Source organism: Bufo gargarizans, unplaced genomic scaffold (assembly GCF_014858855.1).
Source record: "Bufo gargarizans isolate SCDJY-AF-19 unplaced genomic scaffold, ASM1485885v1 original_scaffold_1487_pilon, whole genome shotgun sequence".
Classification (NCBI taxonomy): domain Eukaryota; kingdom Metazoa; phylum Chordata; class Amphibia; order Anura; family Bufonidae; genus Bufo; species Bufo gargarizans.
In genome coordinates this window covers 215857-226814 of record NW_025334382.1, presented here as the reverse complement: position 1 = coordinate 226814, position 10958 = coordinate 215857, and the positions used below count along the sequence as shown (strand labels likewise).

Genomic DNA, 10958 nt, shown 5'->3' with positions numbered 1-10958 from the left:
AGTAACTGAACATTACACATACACAGCTCTGCTGCACACACTGATACAAGTCTTAAGAGGCATATTACACATAAACAGCTTGGTTGTAAGCACATACAGCTCAACTACACAGACATTACACGGATACAGCTCATCTATACAAACATTACAGGCTTACAGCTCTGCTACATACAGACTGGGATTCCACACAGCACAGCAGAGTCTCACACGCAGAGCAGAGAAACCTGGTCATGTGATCTCCATGACTCCTCCCACACCTGATCACATGGTCATGACATCATCATAGGTCCTGTACCTTCTGCAGCAGCATAACCTGACTCCTCCCACACCTGATCACATGGTCATTACATCATCACAGGTCCTGTACCTTCTGCAGCAGCATAACCTGACTCCTCCCACACCTGATCACATGACATGACATCATCACAGGTCCTGTACCTTCTACTGGAGCATAACCTGACTCCTCCCACACCTAATCACATGGTCATGACATCATCACAGAACCTGTACCTTCTCCTGGAGCCCGACTACTGCATGGTAGAAATTACAGCCCAGGAGGCTCCATAGTGAAGGGTTGTCAGAGGAGGACACGCCTGCCCCCCGGTAAGTGGAACACTCATCACATCCACACATATAAGGCTCCACAGCCACAGAGATACACAGCTCCATCCGCCCTTAAGGCCCAGTTCACACTGCAGTTATTTCCTTCAGTTATTGAGCCCAGACCAGCAGTGAAGCGACTCAGAGATCAGGTGTAATGGGAAGATCTGCACTTGTTCTGTGGTTTTTTCCCGCACCAGGTTTTGGCTCACAATAACTGATGGAAATAACTGATCAAATAACTGAAGTGTGAACTCAGCCTAATCTACAAACTCCAGAGAACATGAAGCAGGAGGTAAAGACGCAGCTTCTGGGGCAGGACACCAGCCTAAAGATAATAACATAACATACAAATCACAAGAGGCTGGTTCTAGTATACAATGCATTTCAAGGGCGGCCTTCCTCAGGTGCAACAAAAGCCAGGAGCAGGGAGCGTTATATAGAAGACATATCCAGGAGATCTCAGAGACGTGGACTGGAGCAGGGGGCGTTATATAGAAGACATATCCAGGAGATCTCAGAGACGTGGACTGGAGCAGGGGGCGTTATATAGAAGACATATCTAGGAGATCTCAGAGACGCGGACTGGGGGAGGGGGCGTTATATAGAAGACATATCCAGGAGATCTCAGAGACGTGGACTGGAGCAGGGGGTGTTATATAGAAGACATATCCAGGAGATCTCAGAGACGTGGACTGGAGGAGGGGGCGTTATATAGAAGACATATCCAGGAGATCTCGGAGACGTGGACTGGAGGAGGGGACGTTATATAGAAGACATATCCAGGAGATCTCAGAGACGTGGACTGGGGGAGGGGGCGTTATATAGAAGACATATCCAGGAGATCTCAGAGACGTGGACTGGAGCAGGGGGCGTTATATAGAAGACATATCCAGGAGATCTCAGAGACGTGGACTGGAGGAGGGAGCGTTATATAGAAGACATATCCAGGAGATCTCGGAGACGTGGACTGGAGCAGGGGGCGTTATATAGAAGACATATCCAGGAGATCTCAGAGACGTGGACTGGAGGAGCAGGGGGCGTTATATAGAAGACATATCCAGGAGATCTCAGAGACGTGGACTGGAGCAGGTGGCATTATATAGAAGACATATCCAGGAGATCTCAGAGACGTGGACTGGAGGAGGGGGCGTTGTATAGAAGACATATCCAGGAGATCTCAGAGACGTGGACTGGAGCAGGGACGTTATATAGAAGACATATCCAGGAGATCTCAGAGACGTGGACTGGAGCAGGGGACGTTATATAGAAGACATATCCCGGAGATCTCAGAGACGTGGACTGGAGCAGGGGGTGTTATATAGAAGACATATCCAGGAGATCTCAGAGATGTGGACTGGAGCATGGGGCGTTATATAGAAGACATATCCAGGAGATCTCAGAGATGTGGACTGGAGCATGGGGCGTTATATAGAAGACATATCCAGGAGATCTCAGAGACGTGGACTGGAGCAGGGGACGTTATATAGAAGACATATCCAGGAGATCTCAGAGACGTGGACTGGAGCAGGGGGCGTTATATAGAAGACATATCCAGGAGATCTCAGAGACGTGGACTGGAGCAGGGGGCGTTATATAGAAGACATATCCAGGAGATCTCAGAGACGTGGACTGGAGCAGGGGACGTTATATAGAAGACATATCCAGGAGATCTCAGAGACGTGGACTGGAGCAGGGGCGTTATATAGAAGACATATCCAGGAGATCTCAGAGACGTGGACTGGAGCAGGGGGACGTTATATAGAAGACATATCCAGGAGATCTCAGAGACGTGGACTGGAGCAGGGGGTGTTATATAGAAGACATATCCAGGAGATGTGGACTGGAGCAGGGGGCGTTATATAGAAGACATATCCAGGAGATCTCAGAGACGTGGACTGGAGCAGGGGACGTTATATAGAAGACATATCCAGGAGATCTCAGAGACGTGGACTGGAGCAGGGGACGTTATATAGAAGACATATCCAGGAGATCTCAGAGACGTGGACTGGAGCAGGGGGCGTTATATAGAAGACATATCCAGGAGATCTCAGAGACGTGGACTGGAGGAGGGGGCGTTATATAGAAGACATATCCAGGAGATCTCAGAGACGTGGACTGGAGGAGGGGGCGTTATATAGAAGACATATCCAGGAGATCTCAGAGACGTGGACTGGAGCAGGGGACGTTATATAGAAGACATATCCAGGAGATCTCAGAGACGTGGACTGGAGGAGGGGGCGTTATATAGAAGACATATCCAGGAGATCTCAGAGACGTGGACTGGAGGAGGGGGCGTTATATAGAAGACATATCCAGGAGATCTCAGAGACGTGGACTGGAGCAGGGGGCGTTATATAGAATACACATCCAGGAGATCTCAGAGACGTGGACTGGAGCAGGGGGCGTTATATAGAAGACATATCCAGGAGATCTCAGAGACGTGGACTGGAGGAGGGGGCGTTATAGAGAAGACATATCCAGGAGATCTCAGAGACGGGGACTGGAGCAGGGGGCGTTATATAGAAGACATATCCAGGAGATCTCAGAGACGTGGACTGGAGCAGAGGGCGTTATATAGAAGACATATCCAGGAGATCTCAGAGACGTGGACTGGAGCAGGGGATTTGAACAACCAAAACATAAGAATTCATCATTTTCTAACAATCACTAAAAACATGACTGGATAAAATGAGTGGCCCTACAAGAAGAGGATCACACCCCAAGGATATATAAATACAGGACACGAGGCTGAAGTTGGTTTCTTATTCAGAAGTTGCAGTGAGAGTCCCGAGGGGAAATCAGGTGAAAGCGACATTACAATACAAAAGACGGGCACAAAATGGGCAGAAAAGTGTGATTTAAAAACTGAAATGAATTCGGGCACTGATCTGACACTGGTGACATACAGAGGGTGGTGCCCGCACCATATACAGAGGAGTTCAGCCCAAACAGGTTCTGGGCACAAGAACTGGCAGCAAAGTGGACAGACGGACACTGTCACTGATTTCAATAAGTAACTGGTGTTTTTAAAGGGTTAAATGAATTTGGGCCGGGCTGAACTGGAATGTATATGATGTGGGGCATCACCCTCTGTGTGTTGGCAGTGCGAGATCAGTGGCCGAATTCATTTAACACTCTGGATGTCACTGTTATGGGGGCGGGCGCTGTGGATGTCACTGTTATGGGGGCGGGCGCTGTGGATGTCACTGTTATGGGGGGGGGCGCTGTGGATGTCACTGTTATGGGGGCGGGCGCTGCGGAGGTCACTGTTATGGGGGGCTCTGTGGAGGTCACTGTTATGGGGGGGCTCTGTGGAGGTCACTGTTATGGGGGGGCTCTGTGGAGGTCACTGTTATGGGGGGGCTCTGTGGAGGTCACTGTTATGGGGGGGCTCTGTGGAGGTCACTGTTTGGGGGGGGCTCTGTGGAGGTCACTGTTTGGGGGGGCTCTGTGGAGGTCACTGTTTGGGGGGGCTCTGTGGATGTCACTGTTTGGGGGGGCTCTGTGGATGACACTGTTATTGGGGGCGCGCGCTGTGAATGACACTGTTATGGGGGGGGCTGTGGATGACACTGTTATTGGGGGCGGGCGCTGTGGATGACACTGTTATTGGGGGCGGGCGCTGTGGATGACACTGTTATTGGGGCGGGCGCTGTGGATGACACTGTTATTGGGGCGGGCGCTGTGGATGACACTGTTATGGGGTCCCTGGGGATGTCACTGTTATGGGGGGCGGGCGCTGTGGATGACACTGTTATTGGGGCGGGCGCTATGGATGACACTGTTATTGGGGCGGGCGCTGTGGATGACACTGTTATGGGGGCGGGCTCTGTGGATGACACTGTTATGGGGTCGCTGGGGATGTCACTGTTATGGGGGGGCGCTGTGGATGTCACTGTTATGGGGGGCGGGCGCTGTGGATGTCACTGTTATGGGGTCGCTGGGGATGTCACTGTTATGGGGGCGGGCGCTGTGGATGTCACTGTTATGGGGGGCGGGCGCTGTGGATGTCACTGTTATGGGGGCGGGCGCTGTGGATGACACTGTTATGGGGGGCGGGCGCTGTGGATGACACTGTTATGGGGGGCGGGCGCTGTGGATGATACTGTTATGGGGGGCGGGCGCTGTGGATGATACTGTTATGGGGGGCGGGCGCTGTGGATGATACTGTTATGGGGGGGGCGCTGTGGATGACACTGTTATGGGGGGGCGCTGTGGATGACACTGTTATGGAGGGGGGGGCTGTGGATGACACTGTTATGGGGGGGGTCGCTGTGTTTGGCACTGTTAGGGGGGTTGGTGTGAAGCCGGTAATTCTGCTCGTAGATGATAAATATGATATAACGGCTCCAGAAAGATACAAATAAATAGAGAATTACTAATAACGGAGAAGAAGTGCGCAGGTCTCCAGTGTGAGGCGCTGACTAGACAGAAATCATAGAACGGCGAAAGGATGTGTCCTCCCCGACGTGCGTTTGAGCTGCTGCCTTCATCTTGGGGTTGGTGCTGCTTTGTGTGAGAAGCCTTTTATATCCGTGTATAATATAATACTCACCACTTATTTATGTGGCGCATGCGCGTACAGGAAGGATGGAAACCCTGTCCCCGGCACTAAGAGGACACGCAGGGGGAAATGGGGAGGAGGAGCCAAGCAGAGTGCAGCACATGTGCACATGAGGAGAAGTATTAATGCACCATATTGGAGAAGGGCAGATTCTGGAATTCCTTGGATTTCTTCATTCAATCCCTCCGGTGTCAGTGTCCGCATCCTGACCCTCCAGAAGTCTTCTCTAGGGATCGACCGATATTGATTTTTTTTAGGGCCGATACCGATAATTTGTGAGCTTTCAGGCCGATAGCCGACAATTTATACCGATATTCTGGGAATTTTCATTTTTGAAAAAAATAAATAAATTCCCACAAATCTGCTGAAAATTTATGTTTATTGTTAATGTGTATTTTTTTTTTTGTAAATCTTTCTTTTTCATTTATATTTAATATTTTGGTGTTTTTATTTTTGTAACTTTTTTTTTTTTTTAACTAACTTTTAGCCCCCTTAGGGACTATAACCCTTGTCCTATTCACCCTGATAGAGATCTATCAGGGTGAATAGGAGCTCACACTGTCCCTGCTGCTCTGAGCTTTGTGCACACAGCAGCATGGAGCTTACCATGGCAGCCAGGGCTTCAATAGCGTCCTGGCTGCCATGGTAACCGATCGGAGCCCCAGCATTACACTGCTGGGGCTCCGATCGGAGGAGCAGGGGAGGAGGGGATCCTGTGGGGGGGCGCACTGCGACTGGGGTGGGGGGCCCTATGCGCCACCACTGCTTAATACTGGGGGGGAGGGGGGGCGCACTGCGCCACCAATGCTTAATACTGGGGGGGCTTGGGGGGGAGGCGCACTGCGCCACCAATGCTTAATACTGGGGGGGCGCACTGCGCCACCAATGTCTAATACTGGGGGGCTTGGGGGGGCGCACTGCGCCACCAATGAAGCCTAATCTCTCATTTATTCATATACAGGAGGCGGGAGCTGGCTGCAGGATCACATAGCCGGCTCCCGACCTCTATGACAAGTAGCTGCGATCCGCGGCACCTGAGGGGTTAACTATCACAGCTCGCAGCTACAGCTCATAGAGGTCGGGAGCCGGCTATGTGATCCTGCAGCTCCCGCCTCCTGTATATGAATGAATGATAGATTAATCTTCATTGGTGGAGCAGTGGCCATAGCTCCTCCCCTCCTCCTGTCCCCTGTCCTTACATTGGCAGCAGCAGCACAGGGGGAGGAGACACTGCTTCCTTCTCCCCTGTGCTGCTGCTGAGGGAACACGGAGAGCGCTGTCAGCAGCGCGATCTGTGTTCCCATACACTATCGGAATATCGGCAAAATAAATTCCGATACCGATAGCGTTCAAAATCCTGAATATCGGCCGATAATATTGGTAAATCCGATAATCGGTCGATCCCTAGTCTTCTCCACCGATCAGCCGTGCAGACCCATCTCTACACCATGTAGGTATCAAACCGCCATCTTTATCATGTGTGATGGTGAAATGACGGACAAACTGCGGTTAGATTTCCCTGCATTAACCCCTTCAGAAAAAATTGGAAAAATTCACAGTTTTCAGAATGTTAATTTCTCAGCTTTTCCGGCAGATAGTGATACCTTGTAAACCAGTTATTACTCTACATCCCCCATATGTCTGCTTTATGTTCCTCATTCTGTAAATGTCACTTTATTTTTTTTTAGAACAGGCTTAGACGTTTAGAAACATTTCTTAACATTTTTAGGCAAATTTCCCAAACCTGCTTTTCAAAGAGGTTCTCCAGGCTTTTAATATTGATGACCTATCCTCAAGATAGGACATCGGTATCGGATTGGCGGGGATTCAGCATCCGGCACCCCCACAGGTCATCTGTATGAGGAGAAGGTGCGCGCCGTCTCCTGTCCTGCTCGCCGCTGTCGTGTCTATGGCAAGCTGGAAGAGAGATGGGAGACAGCAGGCGCGCACAGCGTGTACCTTCTCTTCATACAGCTGATCGGCTGGGGGAGCCGGGTGTCGGACCCTCCGATCTGATATTGATGACCTCCGCTCACCTATGATCTCGATGCACTGCTGGATCCTATAGTTCTCTCCTGTGCCGGCACACTTACTTGCGTGTGTGTAGTAGGGATACGGGAACGCCGACTTCTGCTGTTTCATTGTCCGGAATGGTATAAAGGATACGTTTATTCCTCTTAATAGGTTGGTGCCGCAATTACACTCGATGGATTAATACCGCAGTTACACCAGACGCATTTTGAAACTACGTTTTGTTCCTCAGTGGTTGCAATAGTATAAAAATGAGGGACCAATCGCTCCTTATCCGGAGCTGCGCTGATATCAGAACCTGGGCCGGACCGTGTCAGGCTGTTCTTGTAGTATTCTAGTCATTCACAATGCACACCCTGCGTTTTTATTTTTTATTTTTATTTGTTCTATATACCAACAAATTAAACATACAAATGATCTAGATTATAAAATCCAATTGTCACCACCAGTTCTGTTTTGGTTTCACTTTCTCATCTCCTTTCCTTCTGCCAGGTGTCACTTATTTAGACTAATCATCTTCCTTTATATTCCCTCCCATACTGCCTCACTTTGCGGTTTATACTACTTCCTGGATGAAGTGTTCACTGCTGGAGGCTGCTTCTGCTGTTTGCTCAGATAAGTCCTTTACTTTATTGTGTTTCCTTGCTGGCTTGATTCTAGGTGACCCTGACTCCGTCCGTATTAAGTGCAGGGAGCCGGTGGTCGTGTCCTCTCACTATTAGGGTCCATTCACACGTCCGTTGTTTCTTTCCTGAACTGTTCCGTTTTTTGCGGAACAGATCTGGACCCATTCATTTTTAATGGGTCCTGAAAAAAAATCAGACATTGTGCTGTCCGATTTTTTTTCAGGACCTATTGAAAATGAATGGGTCCAGATCTGGTCCAGATCTGTTCCGCAAAAAACGGAACAGATCAGGAAAGAAACGACGGACGTGTGAATGGACCCTTATAGGGTTTTCAGGTGTCACACAGACTTAGGTACGTGGGCATGCAATCGTCTACCATCAAGACCCTTGCATGTGCATAGCAGTCAGGGAGAGCTCTTAGGGTTTTATAGGGCTCACCTATAAGCTCCTTAGTTTGGGATCAAGCCAGTCGCTCATTTATTCATAAGTTCCTTCTATCCTCAAACTTCACCCGTGACACCGATATATTGTGTAAAAGGGCTAATGTGATCTTCATTCCGGGGTGTTAGTTCGCTCTGCAGGTTTGTCTGCATTTTATTCTATATTTTGTTTTATTCCCAGTTTTATGACTTGTTGATCAACTTATGTTTTGTATTTTCTATATATTGGATTTTATGACCTATCATGAAACTGACTTGACCTCACACATGTTTCAATCCATATAAAAAGAGAGAACGCAACATCTACACTTTATTATCTCCCCCGATGTCTCCTCTTATCTCCAGTAATTGTATTTTACATGAGATTTTGTAGGATTTTACATCTTCTCATCTTCTCTCCATTCAGGTTCCTACAATATAGGATCCCCTCAGTGGAGATCTTCTATATAAGATCCTTCTCCTGATTGACCCGACAAGAATGGACAGGGACAAGATGGTGGAGAGTATAATAAATCTCACCCTAGAGATCCTCTTCCGGCTTACTGGAGAGGTGAGAGATTCTGATGATGTCACATTACATCATCTTCTCTATGTTACTAACAGATGGACATGACTGGAGAGGTGAGGGACTCTGGAGATGTATGGAGTGATGGTTATTACTGTGTCTCTCCATAACCAGGACTACACAGTAGTGAAGAAGACTTCTAGTGAGCGCTGTCAGGACCCTGTGTCTGAAGGATGGGGAAGAACCCTGAGCCCAATCATGGGGCCTCCACCTCACCCCCTGATACATGAGGCAATCAACAGAGAGAAGATCCTAGAACTCACCAACAAGATGATTGAGCTGCTGACTGGAGAGGTGACACTGCTGGGAATGCTGGGACATTATACAGGAACGCTATGAAGGGATCTGGCTGATGACTGTATCATTGTGTTGTCAGGTTCCTATAAGGTGTCAGGATGTCACCGTCTATTTCTCCATGGAGGAGTGGGAGTATTTAGAAGGACACAAAGATCTGTACAAGGACGTCATAATGGAGGATCTCCGGCCCCTCACATCACCAGGTAATAGACATGACTAAATACACATGTCCTCTCGTTATCTGTATGTAAGGCATGAATTCAGTCACTGGATGTGTTTCCTACTGTTGGAAATTGGCCGCAACAACACAAAACTTCTTGAAGAAACTTCTTCTTCAGAAGATTCTTTTGTTTAAGCCTCATTCACACATCAGTGTTTTGTCAGTGATTTCCATCAGTGATTGTGAGCCAGAACCAGGATTTGAGCCTCCACAGACATAAGGTATAGGGGAAACTCTGTACCTGTTCTGTGTTTAGAGTCTCACCTGGTTTTGGCTTAAAATCTCTGATGGAAATCTGAAGAGCAGCAAGACCTCATTGAAGTCAATGTAAAATGTAGGCAGATTATGGCATAAGAGGTAAATGGAAGTGAATTACAGCCGTGGTAAAAGGCAGCGCTCTGTTATAAGTCCTGGACACCGTCCTTTATACCTCAGAGGACAAAGGAGTAATTAATATTTTAATTCCAGTTTCTCGCCCAATTCCTTGGGGGACACCGGAAACCTTGGGTATAGCTCAGCTCCTTAGGAGGCGTGACACTAAGTGAAAAAAAAACTGTTAAGCCCCTCCTCCAGTAGCTATACCCTCAGCCTGGAGAGAGAGACTACCAGTTTTTTGCTTAGTGTCAAGGAGGCAAGACACTCTCTGCTCTGCAGAGCTGTCTTTGCTTTTTAGTTTTTTTGCTAATTTTTTTTTATTTTACTTTTATTTTTTCTGTTCTTAACAGGGACAACAGAGACGCACTAGACCTCTCTGCTTCTCCCGGGGTCGAGATGCGCTAGTGCCGGCTATCCGCACTGCTGCCTCCCCCACTGAAGAAAAGGAGGACCAGGGCAGCCCAGCTCCCCTGCATCCCGCCAGCGCAAGGGTCGTCCACACACAAGCCCCTCTCCAGCTTCCTGCCACTTCGGTTCCAGTGGCTGAAGGGGCGACCCTGCTGGATGGACAGAGGGTGAAGACTTCAGGATGGTGAGAGTGGCTGTCCCAGCCCTGCTCCTGCTCCCTACTTTCTCCCTCTTTCTCTCTCCTCTCTCCCCCTTCCTTCTTGCCTGGATTGTCACCACTCCCCTGAAGTGTGCCTTGGCGCTATAGGGGGGGAATACTTGTATGGGGGACAGAGGGAGACATCGCAGGAGATGGGCTCGCTTACCGCAACTGCGGCGGCCTCTGTGTATTTATCCAGGCGCAGGCGGCGCCCTTGTGTTCCGTCCGGCTATGCGTCTGCCGCTCTGAGGCGCGGCGACGCGCTTGTAAATGCGTTTGGCTGTTTGCTCCCTCTTCATTACGGGGGCGGACTGGCTGGCTTCCTCCGGCGCCATTGTATCTTGCTCCGGTCAGACATGTTTGAATCGCGCCCGCGCGCGAACAATTCTGGCGGGGGGCTGAGCTTCGTTCCGCTTACTCCCTTCGTGTCTGGCAGGCTCCATTCGCGGGGGCGGAGCTTCCTTTCCCGCTCTCACTTATATAACCCCCTTTTTTCATACGGCTTGGCAAGCTCTGCTGCGCTCTTGCTGGGACGGATCGTCTAAACACAGGTGCCTGCGGCCTGCAGCACTATCTGCTCCGGCTCTGTGACCTGGTAGGACTGTTAACCTTCTCTAGTGCAGCAGCCCC

The 10958-nt window shown here is 49.4% G+C and overlaps 1 long non-coding RNA gene across 1 annotated transcript; it reads left to right on the top strand.

Annotated features, from left to right (window-relative positions):
* Positions 1–496: 496 nt before the first annotated feature.
* LOC122923341 lies at positions 497–9002 on the top strand. The gene is made up of 3 exons (XR_006387274.1): positions 497–603; positions 8671–8814; positions 8944–9002. It is a non-coding gene; the product is annotated as an uncharacterized LOC122923341 (long non-coding RNA).
* Positions 9003–10958: the final 1956 nt, after the last annotated feature.